Below are 26,114 nucleotides of genomic sequence, written 5' to 3' on the forward strand. Positions count from 1 at the left end.
AGCTTAGATTGGACTTCAAATTTATTTAATGATACCTATATACTAAATTTGTAACTTAATACCTCAATTTTGAGTACTGATTACGATACGTTGACCCTAAAATTTTACACCCAAAGCAATAACGGGATTTGCTTTGCATTTAAAGTAATAACAAGATTTTCCCAATGCCTAAGGCGGGAGTTTCCCATTTATATGTAATTCTGTATAAGAGTTTCACTTGTGCAACTGTTTATCATTTTGTCCTTCTGAAATGACTCTCGATAATTACAATTACAAGTGTGTAAAGATTAGTACAAGGTATCAGAAGACCTACGTGAGTGAGTCGGCAGACTCATCGCATTTGTGGCTAATTTGTCCTGGTTTCGAGTGCAAATGGAGGACAATTTCTCTCGGATGAAAGCAGGGAAGCGGTTTAAATTCCGCTTTAAACTTATGTGAACCCTTCCAGCATAATCCCATTGTTACGTACTAACATCAAGGCGAAACAAACTTATTTCAGTCCGTATGTAATATAAATACGTAGAACTAGTTATTTAAACCAAGAAAACCTGCTTCAAACACACACACATACACAAAAACAGTTTAAACCAAAAACATTTTTTCAGTTTTTTTCTAATAAAAAACATGTTTTTTTCGACCCTGATAGTTACACTTCTGATGCCGTTTAAATTTCAAATTCAATCACAAAACTTGGAGACGGAGAGGAGGAGATACATAAAATGATTTAAAAATAGCCAATATTAATGTGGAAATTAGTATTTGAGGTCGCTGAGATGAACAGTGACACTTCCGATCCCGTTTCAATCCAAATTCAGCCGCAGCTTGGGGGACAGAGGATACGTATAAAAATCACCGAATATGATCAATACCAGTATCGAATCCATAGTTTTCGGGGTCGTTGAGATGAACAGTAACACTTTGGATGCCGTGTTACACAACATCGGGGAAGGAGAGAGGAATACATAAAATCGAAAATGACCGATAATAGTGCCGAATCCATGGCTTTGGGGTTGATAAGATGAAGAGTGACACTTCCGACCCCGTTTAAATCCAAATTCAGCCCGCAAATTGGAGAAGGGAGGATAGGCCGGGATCTGAGGGGGATTGAGCATGCATGGAAAGCCTAACGCAATTTTATTTCTGATTATTGTTATAGGCACTATTGTGATCGTGAAAACCGATCTCTTCGCCCCCCAGCGTAGTCGACAACTTGGGGGAAGTGGGAAAATAGGTGGGGCGTCCTAATAGCCCTCCTAATTGGCCCAGGGACACGAAAAATACCTCGTTGAAAAGCTTATGGAACAGAAATTTCGACGAGGTAACGTTTGTTCTCCCAGTGCCCAACATGTTAAAGAAGAAGTAGAAAATAAAATATTAGGAAGAATAATTATTTTTTGTAAAATTCGTGGGACGCTGGCAACGTTGTTGCTTGTCGTACGCAGAAAAAAATAATCTTACATCTAGGCCATACATAGGCAACAATCATATAATGAAATGAAGGGCGTAGATACAATAGCAAGAGAGATACAATTTCGGAACTTCCTACCTCCGATGGTCACTCTGTACATATTTTTCTATGGACTGTCGTCACGTTGGCAGCCCTAGCGACGCCTAGTGATGGGCAGTGGGAATATTCCCGGTGGGAAGGAATTAAAAAACTGGAAATAATCCCGAGTTTTTTTCCCTCGCCTATAAATTCCCGGGAATGAATTTATTTGCATTTCTTCACTTTATCTTCCAAATTGTAATAACCATATGAGTAATTATATTATTTTAATATATTATGATTTATTTTAGGTTTTAAAGAATTTGGAGGATAAAAAATTTAAAATTCTTTGACTGTACTTTATATAACTAATAATATGACTTTTAAAGTTCCATTTCCGTTTGCACTAAAAAGTATGGTAAACGTTTAGTATTAGAGGGCCAAAGCTAGCAAAACTTATTATGACTTATGGAAGAAATAAGTTGATAGTGGTGTTCAAGTAATCAAGAAAGTATCGAACACAATTATTTTTAGGGCAGTAGGGAATTTATAAAACCGTAAAGGTAAGTGGAAGGGATTTATGTGAGAAAAGAAAGTGAATTGTTGCTTACGAGGATAGAAAACAACGTGCCCTGGGTGTCTGCATATGCAGTTTGTACAACAGAAACTGCTACGGGCTAGCAAAGGCAGCGTTGAAGCACCCCTAGCCATCCCGTTGACTTACAGGGAGGTTGCGGGCTAGTTTGACCTTACGGGAGAACTCTGCAACGCAAATTAGAAGTATCCCATTCGTAGCCCGTAAGCAGCCCTCAAAACAACTATGCATACGGCCCTAAGACTCCATATCTGATTCTCTTACACGATTCACCATTACATTCCGACAACGAGAATGCAAATGCATTTGCTGACTATCTCCAAACTATATTCACACCCTCAGAGTCTGACAACATCACTCATCCAGTCGATTAAGTCGATCTTAACTGTCCTTCATTTCAACCTCATATCTCTCATACAGTCCCCAACCATGCTCTTACCAATCCCATCACATTCTCAGAAATCACCAGTGTCATTCAGCGCTAACGCAACACCTCACCAGGTTTCGATTCGATCACTTATCGGCATATTAAAGAAAGCCCCAATATATTACTCACTCTTCTGGCACTTATTTATACTTTTATCTTACGCACCGGGTTTTTTCCAACGGACTGGAAAGTATCGAAGACACGCATGTTTTCCAAACCTGGTAAAGCGCAGTCAGATGTTTCTTTATATCGACTTATGCAGTTGACAGCTACACTGAGTAAAATATTCGAGCGCATTCTTGTGAGATGCCTTCATCCATATTTACAAGACGCCAACTCCTTCCGACTAATCAAGCAGTTTCCGTCCCTCATTCTCCATTAATGAACAGTTTTTTCGACTAACCACGCTCATAACCAACCATTACAACTCCACCCAACCCTCGTGTCTCGTACTTTTCGACCTTGAAAAATTTTTTGACAAGGTTTGGCATCTGGTGCTAATTTATAATCTCATTAAATTTCAGTTTTCGATGGCATACATTAGCATCATTTATTATTTTCTTGTCTGTCGTATATCTTATGTTTCCATTAACGAACAGCTCTCACATCTCATTTTTCCCATGTGTGGTGTTCTTCAAGGTTCCACTCTTTCCACACTATTATATATCCTTTTTGTTGCATACCTTCCACATCTTCCTCCTGACGTCCATTTGTTTCAGTACGCTGATGATACAGCTTTTCTCGCACTTGGCAAAACTATACACAACATCAATCATTTAGTACAAATAGCCATCAATCGCTTCACGCACTGTTCTAAGTTGAAACAAGATTAACGCCGCCAAAACCCAAGTTATTATTTTCATACCGCCCCATAAACGTACCAAGGTCCACTGAAATCCATCTTTTTTTTATCACTCCATGTTCATAATACAGCCATCGTTCCAACCCGAACCGTTACATACTTAAGCATACTATTCGATCATCATTTAACGTGGAAACCGCATATCAACCGTGTAATTACTAAAGCTTACAACCACCTCAACCTCTTGAAACAGCTAACAGGCACAACCTGGGGTTTCTCATCACACATAGTTCTTAACACTTACAAGGCCTTTCTCCACCCAGTTTTTACTTACGGTTTTTCAGCTTGGATTTTTGCTTCTTACCCACATTATCAGAAATTAGCCATTTTTGAGAGACATGCTTTCCGCATTTTTGACAATGTGAAAGAAGCGTAACAGTTGGCTACATGAAGAAAATGCACAGAACAAAAAAGTGCATTTTTTCTCGAGGACTTTTGGTAGTATGTTTTGCTGGTATATATTCAATTAAATAAAATGTTTGGCATCAGAGAGTTTCGCAACTGAATATGCTGACAATTTATTATGACATTTTATTTTCCTTTTTTTCCTTTTTTTTAATATTAAGTGGGATATTACTATCAATGTTAACTGTCAGCATGTTTTAATTTTTCTTTTTTATGCTGAATGTGAGCAAAACAAATTACCTCTATTGCTATGTTCGGGTTTGTGGAAAAGTCGCTCGAGTTTTCTATGAACGCACAGTTTCATTAGTTGTTACTATATAAATTTCCTACCTTGGAAGTTCAAGAGGTTTTCATATTCTATGATCTTAATCTAAAATAATAATAATAATAATAATAATAATGATAATAATAATAATAATAATAATAATAATAATAATAATAATAATAATAATAATAATAATAATAATAATAATAATAATAATAATAATAATAATAATAATAAAATAAAGGGGCATGGAATTTGTTACTAAAACAACAAAAGCAAGTGCCAGCCTCAAAAAAGCACTCATAAAAATCTATGAAAAAAAAAAAAACATTTCTAATTTCTAAAGACGTTTGAAAAAGCTTCAAATGTCAAACACTCTTCAAGTGGATAAATATAACATTACAAATAGTACAGAATGCGCTTCATCTTCGTTTTGCAAAGCGGATGTAATTTTGCATTACATCGAATTCTGTACTTGGAATACATTCCTTATCCTTTTGCCAATGAAGCAAACATCTGTCTGCAGCATAAGTTCAGCATACACTACCGTGAGTTTACGCATGTAAATTATGCACGTAAACTAACGATGTGACTTTACTCGAGTGACGGAGCTCATACATTGAGCGTGAATTTACGCGTGTAAACTGAGGAAAGCAGTTGCTTTCCATTGTTTCTTTGTTTTCAGAGTGGATCGATCGAAAGCAATGATTTTAAATGCAGGTACTATCAATGTTGTGTTGTTGAGGAAAAGAATAAAGAAATAGACATATTTAAACAAAGAAGTGGCCAATATTTAACAAGGCAAGAAAGAATAATCCATCTCTCACTGATTATATCAAAACTTTATTTAGATCGCGGTGAGTCAGTAGTAGAGGGATCATCTCTTGTGAGTGGAGTCTCTCGTTCGATCCCAGCTTGTGGGTTTTGTGGTTGACAAACACCGTGTGCGTGAGTTTTCTCGGATTGTCCCGTTTCCTCCTATTATTTTTACATTCCTCCTCTTTAGTGATGAGCGCAAGAGTCTTGGTCTTGCAGTTTTTGCAAGAGTCTTCACCAAGACCAAGACCAGGAATCCCGATGCAAGACCAAGACCAAGATCAAGTGTACCAGTGCAAGACTTATTTCATCACGACCCCCTTTTTATTACACCTTCTTGCCAGTGACTCTCATAAGTACTTTCTTGGTTGTAATAAGCTTTAGGTTAATTTTAAATCTTGCTACTATGGAGATTTCACACAATCTATCAATATACCCAGTGAAACACAAGTCCTCAGCACCCTTGTGTGTTGAGAAAAGGTTGAGGGAGAATGATGAAACTTGAATGTGGTCTCGAGACGTGATGAAATAAGTTGAGAATTACTAATATATACTGAAATATTCTGTTACCAACACAGTGTAGTCTTAACCAGGATAAAATAATAGAAAGGTCGGTGGCAAGTAAAAAGCAAGAAATGTTATCAAATAAGTTATTACACGATTTTTAAAAATATGTTTAAAATCATGTTTTAAACTGTTAAAAATGTTTATAACATTGTGTGTGCGTGTGTGCTTTAAAACATGTTTAAAACATTTTGAACACCTTTTTCATGTTTTAAACACATATTTTGTCCTTTTTTTAAAAAGTTTTTTTTTCAACCCTGCCTTCATGCAAATATTATCTACCACAGAATTATGCTTATTTATGAGTGCATTTCGCGATATTAATAGTTTACAATCACAAAAAGGTCGTTGGTTAATACCTAATTAAAAAGGGGAAAATAATATTGAAATATAAAATACAGGATGCAAATTTCAAATTTCGTTCAGTTACAAATATAAATAAACTAGGTGTCTTCACGCTAATTTGAAGAAAGCGCATTTTATGATGTAGAAGACGACCCCTTGTACTACAAATATAATATGAAATGCAGGAAATAACATTGTAATATAAAATGTACGAAGGAAGTTCCAAGATATATTCACTTACAAATATCTACAAACTTAATGTTATTACACTAAATTACACACCTGCAATTTCATGAAGCCGAATATTATGATGTAGATAAAGGTCACTTCTACTACATATTATATTAATATGAAAAGGGGAAAAATAATAAAATATTAAATATACGAGGGTGATTCCAAAATTTGTTCACTTACAAATATCTGGAAAGGTGGTGTCTTTTTGCAAATTTACACCCAACCTCCCTCCCTACCTACCCACCTACCTACCTACCTACCTACCTCCCTACCTACCTACCTACCTACCTCATCAGGATCCTGCCGCCTATAGTCGGACAATTTGTCCATGCCGACCAGATGCCGCGGTCGGATTGCCGGCGCCGGACACCGGCGTCTTTCCGCTCGATTTTCGACCGCGACGAGCAAAAAGAGATTCGTTCACCAAAAGAAAACAAAGAGAGTTAGAAGGTAATTTGTTGCTTTAAAATACGAATTAGGGCTTATATTTCCCTCGTATAAAGCTTTCTCGAAACAGTCGGCAGACAGTCGGACGACGACTGCAAAAAGAGACTGCCGGCAATTTCTTGAAAAACGACGTCGGCGAAAGTTGCAATAACGCGTACCAGCGGCAAAGAGTCGAATTTTGGAAAATGAATAGAGCCTGTACCTTCTTTAATGATGAAGTAAAAATTGAAACTGTCCGAAGGTTTTTCTTGTGGGTAGGCACTAATTCCATAAAATATGTGTTGTGAAAACGGAGTCGGCAGAAAGTCGGCATACATCGGACGGAACGACAGCGTCAAATGATGTTTGTAAAGACGTCGAAACGTTGACGGCGTGCCGACCACGAAAAAGGTAAATGCATGAAAAGAAATGTAGTAAAGGGAATGCACGTAAAGGGTATATGAGAAGTAAATACTTAAAATAAAATACAAGTACGAGAGGATCCTTGACAAACATTTTGCAAGGAGACGGCAAACAGCGGACGGCGACCGCGGCAAATATTGTCGGAAAGACGCCAAAACGTTGGCGGCGTGCCGACAAGTAAAGGAGCCGAAAGAAGGTCGGCAAACAGCGGATGGACCGACCTTGAAAAGATGCTCGGACAGGCGCCGAGTCGCCTTTGCCGCTGAAGAGTTTGATTGAAGAAATTGTAGTCTGATTGTGCTGCCTGTATGTTCGGTTCGCGTTCTTCATTTGTTACATTGTGATGCAGTGTGGGTAAAGTCCTTTAAACAAAGTTCGTTGAGCTGAGTTTACAAGTGGGGAAAATAATGTTTATCATTAAAATATTCATTCATTGGAACTGTACGCAGTTGCTGGTTAAGCAAATACCACGAAAACATGAAGTGAGAGAGTGGTGAGTTAATTTAATATTATTCATATACATTTGCATATATTATTGCACATATTATGCATATACATGTGGTGAGTTAATTTAATATTATGCATATACATTTCAAATTGTCATAAATTTTATATGTTGTGTTACATATGTTAATTGTTGCTGCGCATGAAAAAGATTCGGTTATAGTATGTTCCCGCGCACTGGCGTCTCTGGCATATAAAATTTTTGGGGGGCGGGTATCAATCAAAGATATACCTTCACGAACACCCTAAGGTATATCGGCAAGTCATTACTTTAGGCAAGGCAGTGACAATAACCAAGTCATCTGAACCGGTTCCCGCAATTATAGTTACAGTTCCCAAGAAGGAAAGACAGAATACAACGTGCCCTGCCGGGCTCTAACCCGCCTTCACTCCCTAACGCTCGTTCGGCAATACTGTGTACTGACAGGATATCATTGCCTTGCCAAAGTAAAGAGTTACCGGTATATCAAGAACTAGATTACAATTGTAGGGTCCGCGCTGGCTCAGTGGTAGAACGTTCACCTCTGGTACTTGGGATCCCGGGTTCGATCCCAGCCATCGCCATGTGAACTTTGTGATGGACAAACACTGTCTGCGTGGGTTTCCTCGGGCTTCTTCCGTTTATTTACACTTTCTCCATTCCACCATTTCATTCATTACTCATCATCACCGTCTTCTTTAGCCTAACCGGCATAACCGTTGGACAAAAAACTTAAAGGTTTCACTTAATGTTTATTTTTTAAAAAACGAGGAACAGTTAAGAAACTGTAGTACACTATTTTCTTCTTGAAATTGCAAAAGTTTACATGCCTTAGTTTGTAAGATAAGTGTCTTCTAACTCAACGCCAATGTATTTCTGCACAGTGTACGAAAGCTGTATTTTATGTTTACAACTGAAGCGTTACTTGTATGTAACCATAAAAAGTGATATTGAAATATGTATGTTTACGAAAGCCCACATGTTTTCACTACCATCGCTTACGCGTATACCCACCGTCGCTGACGCACTTGTTCCCTTCGGACACGAACCCACCAGCGTTACCCTGCTCTGACTCAGTTATATAGAATTCGTGCTCTTTAGTGGCCAACTAGCGCCAGGGGCGAATTCAGGGGGAGCGATCGGGGCGATTGCCCCCTCCCAAAGAGGAATCCTTATAAATAAAACCCATTCCAGAGTTTGGAGTACTTAAAAGTAGTAGTATTACAACCTACCTCCCCCCCAGAAATCCGTCCTGGATCTGCCCCTGACTAGCACAGGTTCGTTTGTGTTTTTGCGCTGTAGTTTTTATGCCCCTAAGCTAATGTAAAGTAATCGAACGTAACTTAATCTAATCCATCCAAATATAACCGATCGGAGTACGTTTTCGTACTTTTTTTTTTCGATTTTCAAATTGGTTCTGCGATACAACAGTAAATCCCTAAATTTAGGTTAGGTTAGTTTGGATAATTTTTAGATTAAGTGCTCTGACTTACTGCTAGAGGTGATAGCTTGATTTTGTCTTTTTGTGAATAGTTGTGACCCGTAAACTTTCCTTATGGCAAAAATACTTAATAAAGCGAGGTGGTATACATGCTGCACTCCTATAATACAATCAAAGGAACGCTATTTCCAAGCAGAAATCGTACTCCAGGGGAAAAACGTCAGCGCGGTGAGTGGCACACTGAGAAAAATGATCGGTAACCAACTGGAGATTAAAGGGTAACTTGGCTGCTAGAACCAGTTAATAATTTTATCTATGCCAGGTGTGATATTTTCATGTCGCCTAGTGGAAATATTTTAGAAACAATAAGAAGGAAATTGGTAAAATAATTAAAATTTTTCATAAAATATTCCGGGTGGTGCGCCGACAATAAACCTGAACGAACGCAAGCTCGGATTTGTACATAAGTTTTAAGCCTAAATAACAAAAAGGAAGATAATTATCTTAGAGAAACGTGGACAATTTCTCATAATGCTTAGTGCCGTGTCAAGCTTTGTATTTCTGTAGTATTCTCTAGTATTTAGTGTTTCTTTAGTAACCTAATAGTATCCACTAGATTATATACTGCAGGACTTGTTTCAAATGTGAGCGAAAACTTCCAATAAAAAAATAAAAAAAAAAAAAACAGGAGAAATGAAGTAGTGATTAAACGCTCTTGTGTACAGGTTTACTTGTGGCGCAATACTAGACAAAACTGTTGAAAAATTATAATTGTTTCAACAATTTCCTTTTTATTGTCCCCTAGACGCTTTCTACTGGGCGGAATATATTTTACTTGGCATAAAGAAAATTCAAGGGGACCTCTAGAAGTAATTGTTGAAAAGTTACAATTATTTTACGATTTGCGTATAAATAAGCCTTCCAGATGTCTAGCATAAAAACAGCGCAAAAAAGCACAAAACAATCTGTGCTGGGTGACCACTAAATAGCACGAATGCTATCGAACAGAGTCAGATAGGGCGAAGCTGGTGGTCTCGCGCGGGAATGCGTCCGAAGGGAGCAGGCACGTCAGCGATAGTGTGTATGCGCAGAGGTGAGGGTAGTGGAAGGAAGTGCGTTTTGGGAATGATACAAGTTTCAACAACACTTGTTGTTGTTTCATACTAGTAACTCTCCACTTGTAAACAAAATACAGGTTCTGCACACTGTGCAGAAATATGATGCCGGTGCAAACGGTGCAGAAATAAGCCGCCCGTGGAAAATAGCATCTAATAGAGCCATTTTTCACACGCACTCATTTGTTTTATTCGTCATAAAGCACTTGTAATGATTTTACACTAGTAAACCTAAGATACAGTTGTATTACATTGTATGTAATTAACTTACCTGTACAAATTTGTTCCACAGAAAGGTAGTAAAATAATTTTATGGATTATTAAATAGACCCTCTACTGTACTTTTAGAAATCTGTTATGTTGCAGCCGAAATAATTTTTCAAATTTCAATTAGCAAATTACTATAAGAAATTAAGGAATTACCATTTCGCATTGCATTGATAATCCTTTTCTATACTATTATTAATTAATATTTCCAATTATTCATTCTGAATCATTCTAAACAATGCTTTTACCTTTCTGTATAAGACACCGTCCTCAGATTCATATTCAAAATAAGTACGCCACTTTATGTGGTTTAATAAACTAGAAAAAGTTTAGTTTTGTACATAAATGTTTATTTCACATCGCTACGTTAAATGGTTCAAAAATTATAAAGCGAGAACAATTCTGAATTGGGCATAAAATTTTAACCTTCAGAAAGGTTAAACACAATTTTAACCCTGGAAACTTTGTCAATATATGGACAACAAAGCAAAAGAGGTTATAACAAATTGAGTCATAGTTATTTCAACTAATAAAGGAGGTTATATTAGACGAGATACTCGGTTACTAGAATTAACTTACCCTATTACATTAACCGAGTAAACGGGTTATTTCAATTAACTGAACAGGTTAAATTAACCGATCTACTCGGTTAAACATTTGCTCTACCTTATTACATTAATTGAGTAAATGTGTTATCTTAACTAATTTAATTTGTTATATTAACCGATCCACTTGGTTATACATTTGTCCTACCGTATTACTTTAACCCAGTAAATGGGTTACTTTCAGTAATTGAATATGTTATATTAACCAAAATACTCGGTTACTGTAGTTGATGCACCCTGTTTCATTAACCGAGCAGTCGGTTATTCCAACATACTAACTAGGTTACCGGTTACAGGCTAGTTACATTGATTGTGGTAACTACGTGATCGGTTAGCGTACCCCTGTGAGTTATTACACTGTAACCTAGCAAAATTAACCTGTAACGCAAGGTTGCTATCACCTTCTCTCGTTAACCTTTTTGGCTTGGCTGGTTGGACACACGTCTCTGTTTTCCATATATTGACAAACTAACTTGGTTACTGTCCACCTTTTTCTTGTTTATTAGTAACTTTTTTGTGTGTGTGTAGGCTCGGTTTGAATCTCTCCGCCACCATATACCTTTTATTACAGTATTTTTATTTATAATTTTTACTTCATTAATTTTTATTTAAATCTCATTTTCCATTGGGAGTGTGATCCCTGTACTTTAAAAAATTTAGAAAATCATTGACCTTTAAAATTTTTTTCCAATAGTTGATGGGAAAACGACAACCTGAAAAGACCGTATTCCGACGGATTGATGCGGCTTTTTTTTTTCTTTCTTCGATGAAAAAGCGTTTGCAACTAGCAAATTTCGATTGCATAGAACAGTGTTGTTCCTAGTAGTCGTGATAGTGAAAAATGCGCTTTCAGGGGGAAAATGTACTGACTTATAAGTTTTTCACATTAGGCCCCCAGACATGTTAATTGAATTATTCTTAACGTTCATTATTAGCTGCTCAGTTGTTATTTTTAGGTGGCTTTTAAGCATTTGTAAGTCATTCACAGATACTTTCCCTCTATATAGCACTTAAATCGTACTGAGAATTGTAGAAATGTACTGCGTATGTACCGAGTGCAACATTACTGGTGGGAATCCGTCATGATTTTCATTGCAGTGCTACGCATCTTTTCTGCTATCTGTCGACTGGTCGGAAAGGCAACTTTCCACCGGCGGCGCGGGCGCATTTTATGCGCCTTTCCGGTTGTTTGCCGACTGCTCGAAAAGACCTCTTTTCGATGTCAGCTTCTCAATTCTCCCACAGCCGGCATCCGACCTCTTGCCGCAGTCGAAAAGTAGCCCTTTGCCGACTGGATACCAACCCTTCAGGAAGGCAAAATTTTCACCACCTTTTACAGTAGCTTTGCCTAAGTTTGCCTGTGTGCTATGATTTCTTATGAAGGGCACTATTGCTAGTTCTGAAAGTATATAATACTTCCATGTCCCATTCAATTTCTTTTTTGGCTGAGAGTGCTACAAAAAAACATAAAGGAACAAATTTTATACTGGAACACACAAAAATGCAAGTATTTTATACTTTAAGAACTTGTCGAGAAATCATAGCATGGAGGAAGACTTAGGCAAGACTAATGTAAAAGCTGATGAAAATTTTGCCTTCCTGAAGCGTTGATTTCCAGTCGGCAAAGGGACACTTTTCGACGGCGGCAAGAAGTCGGATGCCGCCTGTGGGAGAATCGGGAAGCCGACGTCGAAAAGAGGTCCTTTCCAGCAGTCGGCAAACAGCCGGAAAGGTGCATAAAATGCGCCGGCGCCGCCGTCGAATAGTTGCCTTGCTGAACAGTCAGCAAACAGCCGGAAATGAGCATTAAATGCGCCGGCGCCGACGTCGGAAAGTTGCCTTGTCGAGCAGTCGGCAAACAGCCGGTAATGAGCATTAAATGCGCCGGCGCCGCCGTCGGAAAGTTGCCTTGCCGAGCAGTCGACAAACAGCCGTAAAAGTGCAGTAAATGCGCCGGCGCCGCCGTCGAAAAGAGGCCGGCGTAAGGAGTCGGCAGAGGGTCGGAAAGAGGTCTTTCCGACTGTTTTACCAACTCTGGCGGTCGGCAACAGTCGGCAAAGGTCTTTTTTTTTTACGATTTTCGACCGCTTGCCGCCTCGGCAAAAGGTCGGCAATTTTGAACAAGTAGATCGTCGTGCCGCCGCGGACGAGTGCCGGCTGCCTACCGGCGGCCTGCCACCGTCGACGGTGGCAATCCCTCTTGCCGACCGCGGCATCCTGATGGGAAATGCAGGACCAAGATTTGACTGCAAGACAAAGAATAAGACGCAGTATTGATGACCAAGACTCAGGGAGCGAATTGTTTGAATTTCATTTGTTGGGCTGAAAGTGGTGAAATAAAATTAGTACTTTATAATTAAATATCATACTGTATTTTTAAAATTTAAATTACAAAATTCATATTATGTATATTCTTACGTGCAACTAAATATACTGTAAAATACGTTTTAATTACCGAGAAAGAAAAATCAAAGTGGCACGGGTTCCGGAATCATAAGAACCTATTTTGGAATGAAAGTTGAAGGGTTTGAAAAAAATCACAGGTGTTCCCCTGTTTCCTCAACCCTTGTAGTTAAACGATTTCCTTTTGTCTCTGCCAAGAGACTCTTGCTAGTGCCTTCCGAGAAGACCCCATGCCGTCCAAGCAGGTGAGAACACTGACCCTGAATAAAAATTTCGTCTCATAAAACTAAAGCAAGAAAAAATAAATAAATTTCTCCCACGTCGGACATTGGTATCAGTTATAAAAGGAAATAACCAAACCTCAAAAGTGCCAAATATTCATTAAGATGCATATACAAATCCCCCGCTTGATCTAGCTAGTGGTTAACGTGTAAGACTTCGGTACACGTAGTCCGGGTTTAATTCCCAATGGGAGTGCATTTTGGCGTTCACCCAGTGTCGTGACTATAGTGCTCTCAAAAGGATCGGGTTGACCCGACCCGACCAGACCCGACTCGGATCGGGTCAGCTCGGGTCGGGTCGGGTCAACCGGGTCAGCTCGGGTCGGGTTGTCGGGTCAGGTCAACCAAGTGGGATCTCGGGTCATCGGGTCGGGTCACTCAATTCGGGTCGGTATTCAACCCGACCCGACCCGACCTGTTGAGAGCACTTCTTGTACCCCTAGGGCCTCCCTTCGTGGAGGCCCAGAGCCCAATTTTAAAATTTAAAATGGAAATATGCAGCGAGTGGTACCTCGTTCGATAGATCTTTAAAAACTAAAGAGCGTTTTGACAAAAGGTTGTTCATATGGATCACTGCTTTCAAAATCACCACCAGGACGTGGTACCTTTATGAGATAAAACGTCCAAACTCATAGAATGAAAGCAGTTAAACATGAAACAACAAAACAAAAATTCGAATAGGAAAACATAGAGGATATTTATCATTCCACGGCTCAAGAATGTTGGAACGAAAAGATAATTAGAGTAAAAGTGCCATAATGCAAAGGAGGAAATCTAATTCCTAGAAAATTTCTCCGTAAGCGGTTAAAGTGGGAAAGAACTGGGAATTTTGAAATGAGAACCTTAGGTTTTGTAAATTGAATCTACGCAACAAAATCATCTGAAATGTGTTTCTTTAAGAGATAGATTTCTCTGTAATGAGTAAAGGTAAGGTAAAATTCGTGTAAAATTATACCTTTTTTTTTCAGGCAATGATTTGATGCAAAAATGAGTCAACTGAAATGTGAAACAAAATTGTCAAACAATGCAGTTTTTAGAACAATATGCAAACCTTGGTTTTGTTCAACCGTCGTCTGTACGATATTGTTTCGATTCTTTTCTTTTTGTCTTCTTGCATGTCATGTCCTGGGCTTTTTCTTTGTGTCTCCTCATCCCTCACATCCGGGGTGTGTTTTCTTCTTGAGTAACCTCACGTCTGATGTGTTTTTTTCCTTCTTCGTGAGACTCCTTGCCTCTCATTTACCAACAAAATGGGAAAATCTATTTCACAGTTTGTTCAATGACATCTCCATTTTCCTGTATACATAAATTAATCCTTCCGCGAAAATACATGATAGTTTAATAAAACTTTACGTGGGATTTGAACACAAGCTAAGCGAGTTCGCTCCATCATATCTTTCTTTCCTAGTTGTTGGTTCGCGTTCATGTACAACATTCTTGAAATATCCCCACAAAAATCTGGTGAGGATAAATCTGGAGATAGTACGGGCCATAATATTGGTCCGTGCGTTTCTCCCAATCCGTTTTCCATTATATCGCATGTGCAAATACTCTACCACTCTTTGCGCAGATTGAGGTGCCGTTCCATGTAATTGCACCCACGTCCTCTATCTTGCCTCTAGGTTCACCTCTTCAGGTAGCAATGAAAAATGATGTGAATTCCAGAAAATTTTACCAGTCACATTTCCATCGAAAAAATGTGGACCAATGAGGTAACCATTGACAATAGCACACCATACATTAACACTCCAACGATATTGAACATATACTGGCCTATGCCAACAAGGATTGATATCTGGACCAGTAGTGACAATTATGCCTATTTAATTCGCCAGTATTTCGAAATGTTGCTTCGTCAAAAAAATATAGGTCTATATCTAAAAAAGAAAGAAAGAAAAGAAAAGGAAAGGAAAGAAAAGAAAAGAAAAGAAAAGGAAAGGAAAGGAAAGGAAAGGAACATTTACACAGATATCCTGTGCTCACTGACAAAATGCCAAACGGTGTAGCATGTCGTTTGCAGTAAAGACTTGAGTTAAAGTGATATGATATACACGATATTTAACCCTCGAGTAGTCGCGCCGCGGTCAAAAGCACCACAGGGAAATTATTTTCGATCGTATGTCCATTCTGTTTGTCCGACAGACTTCTCCGTCTAGCTAATCTTCCCCTTCACCTTCCCGAACATTCCTGCTCAATCACTCCGTTATCCGTTGTTTAGTTTAACTACTAGTGATTGTTTAGTGATTCTGCGGTGCTTTCCACCGCGCGCGACTGACCGTGTACACCGTTTGGCATTTTGTCAGTGAGCACAGGATATCTGTATAAATGTTCCTTTCCTTTCCTTTCCTTTTCTTTTCTTTTCTTTTCTTTCTTTCTTTTTTTAGATATAGACCTATATTTTTTTGACGAAGCAACATTTCGAAATACTGGCGAGTTAAATAGGCATAATTGTCACTACTGGTCCAGATATCAATCCTTGTTGGCATAGGCCAGTATATGTTCAATATCGTTGGAGTGTTAATGTATGGTGTGCTATTGTCAATGGTTACCTCATTGGTCCACATTTTTTCGATGGAAATGTGACTGGTAAAATTTTCTGGAATTCACATCATTTTTCATTGCTACCTGAAGAGGTGAACCTAGAGACAAGATAGAGGACGTGGGTGCAATTACATGGAACGGCACCTCAATCTGCGCAAAGAGTGGTAGAGTATTTGCACATGCGATATAATGGAAAACGGATTGGGAGAAACGCACGGACCAATATTATGGCCCGTACTATCTCCAGATTTATCCTCACCAGATTTTTGTGGGGATATTTCAAGAATGTTGTACATGAACGCGAACCAACAACTAGGAAAGAAAGATATGATGGAGCGAACTCGCTTAGCTTGTGTTCAAATCCCACGTAAAGTTTTATTAAACTGTCATGTATTTTCGCGGAAGGATTAATTTATGTATACAGGAAAATGGAGATGTCATTGAACAAACTGTGAAATAGATTTTCCCATTTTGTTGGTAAATGAGAGGCAAGGAGACTCACGAAGAAGGAAAAAAACACATCAGACGTGAGGTTACTCAAGAAGAAAACACACCCCGGATGTGAGGGATGAGGAGACACAAAGAAAAAGCCCAGGACATGACATGCAAGAAGACAAAAAGAAAAGAATCGAAACAATATCGTACAGACGACGGTTGAACAAAACCAAGGTTTGCATATTGTTCTAAAAACTGCATTGTTTGACAATTTTGTTTCACATTTCAGTTGACTCATTTTTGCATCAAATCATTGCCTGAAAAAAAAGGTATAATTTTACACGAATTTTACCTTACCTTTACTCATTACAGAAAAATCTATCTCTTAAAGAAACACATTTCAGATGATTTTGTTGCGTAGATTCAATTTACAAAACCTAAGGTTCTCATTTCAAAATTCCCAGTTCTTTCCCACTTTAACCGCTTACGGAGAAATTTTCTAGGAATTAGATTTCCTCCTTTGCATTATGGCACTTTTACTCTAATTATCTTTTCCTGTTCCAACATTCTTGAGCCGTGGAATGATAAATATCCTCTATGTTTTCCTATTCGAATTTTTGTTTTGTTGTTTCATGTTTAACTGCTTTCATTCTATGAGTTTGGACGTTTTATCTCATAAAGGTACCACGTCTTGGTGGTGATTTTGAAAGCAGTGATCCATATGAACAACCTTTTGTCAAAACGCTCTTTAGTTTTTAAAGATCTATCGAACGAGGTACCACTCGCTGCATATTTCCATTTTAAATTTTAAAATTGGGCTCTGGGCCCCCACGAAGAGAGGCCCTAGGGGTACAAGAAGTGCTCTCAACAGGTCGGGTCGGGTCGGGTTGAATACCGACCCGAATTGAGTGACCCGACCCGATGACCCGAGATCCCACTTGGTTGACCTGACCCGACAACCCGACCCGAGCTGACCCGGTTGACCCGACCCGACCCGAGCTGACCCGATCCGAGTCGGGTCTGGTCGGGTCGGGTCAACCCGATCCTTTTGAGAGCACTATAGTCACGACACTGGGTGAACGCCAAAATGCACTCCCATTGGGAATTAAACCCGGACTACGTGTACCGAAGTCTTACACGTTAACCACTAGCTAGATCAAGCGGGGGATTTGTATATGCATCTTAATGAATATTTGGCACTTTTGAGGTTTGGTTATTTCTTTTTATAACTGATACCAATGTCCGACGTGGGAGAAATTTATTTATTTTTTCTTGCTTTAGTTTTATGAGACGAAATTTTTATTCAAGGTCAGTGTTCTCACCTGCTTGGACGGCATGGGGTCTTCTCGGAAGGCACTAGCAAGAGTCTCTTGGCAGAGACAAAAGGAAATTGTTTAACTACAAGGGTTGAGGAAACAGGGGAACACCTGTGATTTTTTTCAAACCCTTCAACTTTCATTCCAAAATAGGTTCTTATGATTCCGGAACCCGTGCCACTTTGATTTTTCTTTCTCGGTAATTAAAACGTATTTTACAGTATATATAGTTGCACGTAAGAATATACATAATATGAATTTTGTAATTTAAATTTTAAAAATACAGTATGATATTTAATTATAAAGTACTAATTTTATTTCACCACTTTCAGCCCAACAAATGAAATTCAAACAATTCGCTCCCTGAGTCTTGGTCATCAATACTGCGTCTTATTCTTTGTCTTGCAGTCAAATCTTGGTCCTGCATTTCCCATCAGGATGCCGCGGTCGGCAAGAGGGATTGCCACCGTCGACGGTGGCAGGCCGCCGGTAGGCAGCCGGCACTCGTCCGCGGCGGCACGACGATCTACTTGTTCAAAATTGCCGACCTTTTGCCGAGGCGGCAAGCGGTCGAAAATCGTAAAAAAAAATGACCTTTGCCGACTGTTGCCGACCACCAGAGTCGGTAAAACAGTCGGAAAGACCTCTTTCCGACCCTCTGCCGACTCCTTACGCCGGCCTCTTTTCGACGGCGGCGCCGGCGTATTTACTGCACCTTTACGGCTGTTTGTCGACTGCTCGGCAAGGCAACTTTCCGACGTCGGCGCCGGCGCATTTAATGCTCATTTCCGGCTGTTTGCTGACTGTTCAGCAAGGCAACTATTCGACGGCGGCGCCGGCGCATTTTATGCACCTTTCCGGCTGTTTGCCGACTGCTGGAAAGGACCTCTTTTCGACGTCGGCTTCCCGATTCTCCCACAGGCGGCATCCGACTTCTTGCCGCCGTCGAAAAGTGTCCCTTTGCCGACTGGAAATCAACGCTTCAGGAAGGCAAAATTTTCATCAGCTTTTACATTAGTCTTGCCTAAGTCTTCCTCCATGCTATGATTTCTCGACAAGTTCTTAAAGTATAAAATACTTGCATTTTTGTGTGTTCCAGTATAAAATTTGTTCCTTTATGTTTTTTTGTAGTACTCTCAGCCAAAAAAGAAATTGAATGGGACATGGAAGTATTATATACTTTCAGAACTAGCAATAGTGCCCTTCACAAGAAATCATAGCACACAGGCAAACTTAGGCAAAGCTACTGTAAAAGGTGGTGAAAATTTTGCCTTCCTGAAGGGTTGGTATCCAGTCGGCAAAGGGCTACTTTTCGACTGCGGCAAGGTCGGATGCCGGCTGTGGGAGAATTGAGAAGCTGACATCGAAAAGAGGTCTTTTCGAACAGTCGGCAAACAACCGGAAAGGCGCATAAAATGCGCCCGCGCCGCCGGTGGAAAGTTGCCTTTCCGACCAGTCGACAGATAGCAGAAAAGATGCGTAGCACTGTAATGAAAATCATGACGGATTCCCACCAGTAATGTTGCACTCGGTACATACGCAATACATTTCTACAATTCTCAGTACGATTTAAGTGCTATATAGAGGGAAAGTATCTGTGAATGACTTACAAATGCTTAAAAGCCACCTAAAAATAACAACTGAGCAGCTAATAATGAACGTTAAGAATAATTCAATTAACATGTCTGGGGGCCTAATGTGAGAAACTTATAACAGTCAGTACATTTTCCCCCTGAAAGCACATTTTTCACTATCACGACTAGTAGGAACAACACTGTTCTATGCAATCGAAATTTGCTAGTTGCAAACGCTTTTTCATCGAAGAAAGAAAAAAAAAAAGCCGCATCAATCCGTCGGAATACGGTCTTTTCAGGTTGTCGTTTTCCCATCAACTATTGTAAAAAAAATTTTAAAGGTCAATGATTTTCTAAATTTTTTAAAGTACAGGGGTCACACTCCCAATGGAAAATGAGATTTAAATAAAAATTAATGAAGTAAAAATTATAAATAAAAATACTGTAATAAAAGGTATATGGTGGCGGAGAGATTCAAACCGAGCCTACACACACACAAAAAAGTTACTAATAAACAAGAAAAAGGTGGACAGTAACCAAGTTAGTTTGTCAATATATGGAAAACAGAGACGTGTGTCCAACCAGCCAAGCCAAAAAGGTTAACGAGAGAAGGTGATAGCAACCTTGCGTTACAGGTTAATTTTGCTAGGTTACAGTGTAATAACTCACAGGGGTACGCTAACCGATCACGTAGTTACCACAATCAATGTAACTAGCCTGTAACCGGTAACCTAGTTAGTATGTTGGAATAACCGACTGCTCGGTTAATGAAACAGGGTGCATCAACTACAGTAACCGAGTATTTTGGTTAATATAACATATTCAATTACTGAAAGTAACCCATTTACTGGGTTAAAGTAATACGGTAGGACAAATGTATAACCAAGTGGATCGGTTAATATAACAAATTAAATTAGTTAAGATAACATATTTAGGGGAGAGGGGGGTACATTTGAACATCTGTTTTCGAATATTCGTTTTTGCTTCCAAACACCCAGTAAATTTCCTTATAGAACTGTAACAAAAGCTAAATATAATATACATTATATTTGCCATAAAATAGAGTACTTTGTTTGATCTTGTCATTCTGTGCAAGGGCGTAGGGGGTGTCGTTCAAATGTACCCCCTTGGGGGGTAGATTTAAACAAGCATGGGGTAGATTTGAACATACGTGGGGCAGTTTTGAACAAACCATTATTTTACTACAATAATCGTTATTTTCAGGATGAATTCGTTTACGAACAACAAGGCTAATGTAACAAAGCAGCATTAACAGTTTAAGGCACAAGAATTAACCAATCGCGTATGGCAAGGAAATAATAATAATAGTAATAATTGCTGAAACATATATGCAGGCCCGTATTTGTATATTGTGCGCCTCTGTGCTCTAAATAATTTGCCTTCCCTTCGGAAACACATCTGAATTGAGTTGAATCCATAGTTTTTGGGGTCACTGAGATGAATAGTGACAGTTATAATCCAATTCAACTTCAAGGTTATACTCAACTCCCAAGTGAGGCGGACGAGAGTTTAAAAGTAATCGAAAACGACAGACAAGAATTAGAAAGTCCACACACAATATCAGCAGTTGGTACTGAACATTTGTCTTCATTGTCTGAGAACACAAACATGTTGCTGGTACTTATAACTTTCAGGAAAGCATAGGTAGAACAATGTTCAAATGTGCCCCCTAATTTTTGTTCAAAGCTGCCCCAACCGGCATGATCAAGCAGAATTTGATAATACCCAGATAGTACAAGCTATTGTGAAATACAAAGGGCAACATTGGATAAGTAAATTAATGTACTTGCTTGTGCAATGAATGGCAGATAATATCAAAACACAGGTTTCTGTCAAAAATCTTACAAAACTTCACAAAAATTCCAACTTTTCACCCCACAAATGTAACAAAGTACTGATGTTCATCAACATTTACATTAAAATTGCAGATAACAGTTGACTGTCATGCAACGCAGTTTTGCCAAACTAAAAATTTTGAAACCACCAGATATGCTATTATTTCTAGCCTGTTATCTTAAATGTTCAAAGGTACCCCCTGTTCAAATGTACCCCCCTCTCCCCTACTCAATTAATGTAATAAGTTAGAGCAATTGTTTAACCGAGTAGATCGGTTAATTTAACCTGTTCAGTTAATTGAAATAACCCGTTTACTCGGTTAATGTAATAGGGTAAGTTAATTCCAGTAACCGAGTATCTCGTCTAATATAACCTCCTTTATTAGTTGAAATAACTATGACTCAATTTGTTATAACCTCTTTTGCTTTGTTGTCCATATATTGACAAAGTTTCCAGGGTTAAAATTGTGTTTAACCTTTCTGAAGGTTAAAATTTTATGCCCAATTCAGAATTGTTCTCGCTTTATAATTTTTGAACCACTTAACGTAGCGATGTGAAATAAACATTTATGTACAAAACTAAACTTTTTCTAGTTTATTAAACCACATAAAGTGGCGTACTTATTTTGAATATGAATCTGAGGACGGTGTCTTATACAGAAAGGTAAAAGCATTGTTTAGAATGATTCAGAATGAATAATTGGAAATATTAATTAATAATAGTATAGAAAAGGATTATCAATGCAATGTGAAATGGTAATTCCTTAATTTCCTATAGTAATTTGCTAATTGAAATTTGAAAAATTATTTCGGCTGCAACATAACAGATTTCTAAAAGTACAGTAGAGGGTCTATTTAATAATCCATAAAATTATGTTACTACCTTTTGTGTATCATTTGAAGAAAGACGAAAAATGTATAGTTTTATAAAAGGGAAAGAATTTAGCTTTGTGGAATGGATTTGTTTCACGTCAAACTTGGTAAATGGTTCAATGGTTTATACTGGGACACATTTCTGGGTTCGACATAAAATCTTAACCTTAAAATCAATACAAAATTTTAACCATGAAAAATATAAAGCACTTCATAGTCCTGTAAAATATAAAGCTTTCATAATCCTGTAAAACACAGTAGAATAGGAGCTCCGTGAGTTTTTACACATTGTGAACAATATCAAATAATTGAAATAAAAGCAGAACAATGTTATAAAGAGTCATGTCAGATCCCACCGCCCTTAATGTGAATTCTACTTTCCATTTCCATACTGCACAGTTTTTGATATTCTGTTCAACTTACTGCAAATAGATGGTGAATATAAAATTAACTCGAAAAATTATTCACAGAGTCAAATAAACTAATTAAAATATAATAATACTGCAAAATATAAGTTATCCGTATAGCTCAGCCGTTAGGGATTTGTGTATGAATCAAGCGTCAAATACTGGCCACAATGCTAAACATTTTTCACTAGTAATTCCACGCCTGCGTCTCTGAATGCATTCATTTTCTTATACTACACTGAAAACAAAAATGTCTCTGCATTTGTTGTAACTTTGGTATTTAAAAAAAAAAAAAAAAAAAAAAAGTGGCTGGAGCGATCACTTGCCTGCTTGTCCTGCTATGGTCGAAAGTGTGAAGCAATAATTTAAAATCCCCGATACTAATGCATCATGTATGTATTCTTGAAACCAGGGTCAAGGACGCCGATCCTGGAGGACCTAGCCCCCCCCCCAAAGCTCATGTGGGCTTCCTCGCATTGTATTTATGAATATACCATATTTGGTATAATTTGAATGCAATTTGTCTTTAAATCCCTATGTATGCCTTTTGCATGTAGATGCCCCCTCCCCCAAATTTACAGAGAAATCGGCACCCTTGGCCAGGGTACAGCTTTACTTGCACCCAGGGGTAAAAGTGGATTTGAAAAGGTAGGGAGACCCATGAATTTACCCGTACATATCTTTGCGTGGGGGAAAGCCACGGATATATCCTGGAAGCGAGGGGACGGCGTCCACCCGCATTCTCCACACTTTTACCCCTACTTACACCCATTACTATATTCGTAGAAACCAAACACTAAAATGCACCAAACACAAGTTCTAACGACTAAGCTATCAGTTCTCACTCTATGCCTCAAATATTTATTTAAATACACTTTAAAAGTGAAAATCATATTAAGTTAAAATAACAATTAAGTAGGTAACTAATTGTTCATTTCATTCGTTTCTATATGATTTATACATTAATTGTATACAATGAAACAGAAAAATGTGAGAAAATAATTTAAATCGTAAGTACAACAGCCACATGTACAGTATACTCATAGTGCATGCCCATTATATAGAGAAAAAAAGGTTAATGAAGTCATTTACATAAAAAATAAAGTGTTTTAACATAATACTTTGCAAAGATCCTTTGTTTTAAAGGAATTCTTTAAGAGAATAAATGAAGGGAAGATCACAATTTTTTCTGGTCTATATTAGCACTAAAAACACAACAAATTGTATTAACAAAATACAATGCACATCGTATTAACTTATATACATTAGCCTATGTAATGAACCTTATCATTCAATACAAGTTATATGTAATATACCTTCGGATGTACTACTAATTCTTTTTTTTAAAAAAAGAAAAATTTGTAGCATTTCATAACATTGAGTTTTAACACAGATAGCCTTCATACAGTATGTAAAATCAGAAAAGTATTTTTTGTTTGGTATTTTTCTATATGTACCTATAACAGCACTTGCCCCCCCTCCTCCAAACACACATCCTGGCTACGCTACTGCCCTCTGTGGGTCTTCTTCCATTGCAACACTTTTGTCTTTCTTGAGCAACATTTCCCCTTGCTTCGAGAAATAAATGAAGTATCTAAAATAGAACAAATATAATGCTTTGTAAAATATACTCTTCAATGCGTACGGCGGTGGCACATCACGTATATTTATTACAATCGAATATATACTTCATCACGCCAAAACCAAACCAAACTACACAGTGTAATAGCCCTTGTTGCAATGAACCGGCTTCAACGCTATATGTTAGAGATTGCAGGAACTACGTCTACCTGAGTGACGAATATGTAGTCAGTCAACCCATTGTGTTAACTGCCTCCAACAGGTGTACCGGGGAAATTCTAGACCAAATGGCCGATACGTCTTTTATTTAAATGATCCCAGTGTACATCACGAAGCTGGGTAGATTGCGAAAATTTGGGGTATTCCATCAGGGCATTGAACCCGGGACTATACCTACATGAGTCTAACGCTCTAAGCCCTAGACCAGAGATCGTCAACTGAGTGAGACATTTTTACATTCTTCGGAGCTAGTGGGCAGCGAGGTGCATAACTGTGCATTTACCTTGAGTGAAATAAAAAAAAAAATGAAATGAAATCTTTGAGTTTTACGTCCCACGTTTATGCCGGTTAAGCTAAAGGAGACGGTGATAATGAGAAATGAATAAAATGGTGGAATGAAGAAAGTGGGAGGAAACGGGAGAACACCGAGAAAACCCACGCACACGGTGTTTGTCCACCACAAAGTTCACTTGGCGGGGGCTGGGATCGAACCCGGGACCCCAAGCACCAGAGGTGAACGCTCTACCACTTTTTTTAATTCTTTATTAACAGTTCTATCACATGTACATTGGACAGTTATAAAAGCAATACAACAGCGAGTTGATTTTAAAAAAAAAAAACGTTATAAATCTGAAAACTTTACAGAATTGTTATGGAGCTAAGACAACAAAATAATTTGCGAAGTGTTGTTTATACTGCACATTCATTTGCTGCAAATGGTACCTTAAATAAGACAAATACACATCGACATGATATGGTCGATGTAGTGTGAGCACATAAAGAAGCGTATATGCAGCGAGCCAGACTACACTGTTATTTTTTGCTTTAGGAAAATAGTTAAAATCTGGATATATCAGAATATTTGTAGCAGTAATATGAGATGGTGAAGAACGACAAATCTTACTTATGAGTGTACTAAATTTGGTCCATATATGTTGAATCTCTGTACAGTATTGGAAGCGATGTTCAAGAGTATCTATATTATGACAGTAGTCACACAGATTACAAGACACTATACCGAGCTGATATAGTCTGTCTCGCGTTTCGTATTTATTATTAACGATAAAATACCAAAGAGATCGTTGCTGGGTAGTTAAAAAGGGAGCATTAATATTTTGCCAAATATAATTCCAATGAAGTTGTGGTTCTTTCAATTGAATGTGGGGCGTGACGATATGTTGCGTTCTGAGATAATGTCGGTAGAGTGCTTTGACAGGCATTAACTCAATTTGTGCTCGTGCAATTAATGCATAAGCGATATCTAAGACGGGTTCACACAAATGTGGGAATTTAATTCCCCAAGGAAAAATATGAATCGGAGCTTCAAGGTCAATGCAACCTAAACATGCGGAGAGAACAGATGACGACACACTGACCCTATCGTTCGTAAACAATTCAATGCTTCTTTTCAGCAGTAGTGATTTTGCCTGGAGGGCTATGTTTACATAAGCTACGCCACCCTGAGCTGGTAAAAGCTCAAGTTGATCACGTGCAATTCTCAACAGTTTGTGTTTCCACAGAAAGAACAAGGCGTGACTATTGAGGAAGTTATATGTTTTTGTGGGAAGAGGGAAAATCTGACAGAAATACCACAAAAGACTCAATGCTTTTTGTTTGAGAAATGAATTCCTACTGATCATGTTCATATTGCGAGGCTTATGCTGTATTAAAAGACCACGTATTTTGTTTGCAATTATGTCAGAATTGTAGTGAATGGTTTGTTTGGTGTTATTGAACCATTCAATACCTAGGATTTTAACTGAGTCAGCAATCGTATAGTGCGAACTGTATGTAGTCCGGTATTCGGGGTGTATACATAGTAGTTTTGTTTTGTCTTTATTTAAAATCGCTCCAGAAATTTGTTGATA

General features: G+C 38.3%; 1 long non-coding RNA gene across 1 annotated transcript in view; it reads left to right on the forward strand.

The window, feature by feature from the left end:
* Window positions 1–7,201: 7,201 nt before the first annotated feature.
* The window catches only part of LOC145675745 (uncharacterized), a 164,359-nt gene continuing 145,446 nt past the window's right edge, over window positions 7,202–26,114 (forward strand). Inside the window, exon 1 of the long non-coding RNA XR_014129203.1 lies at window positions 7,202–7,341. This is a non-coding gene — a long non-coding RNA (uncharacterized LOC145675745). The remainder of the gene's footprint in view (window positions 7,342–26,114) is intronic.

The sequence above is a fragment of the Thermobia domestica genome, chromosome 18 (assembly GCF_964235325.1).
Source record: "Thermobia domestica chromosome 18, izTheDome1.hap1.1, whole genome shotgun sequence".
Classification (NCBI taxonomy): Eukaryota; Metazoa; Arthropoda; class Insecta; order Zygentoma; family Lepismatidae; genus Thermobia; species Thermobia domestica.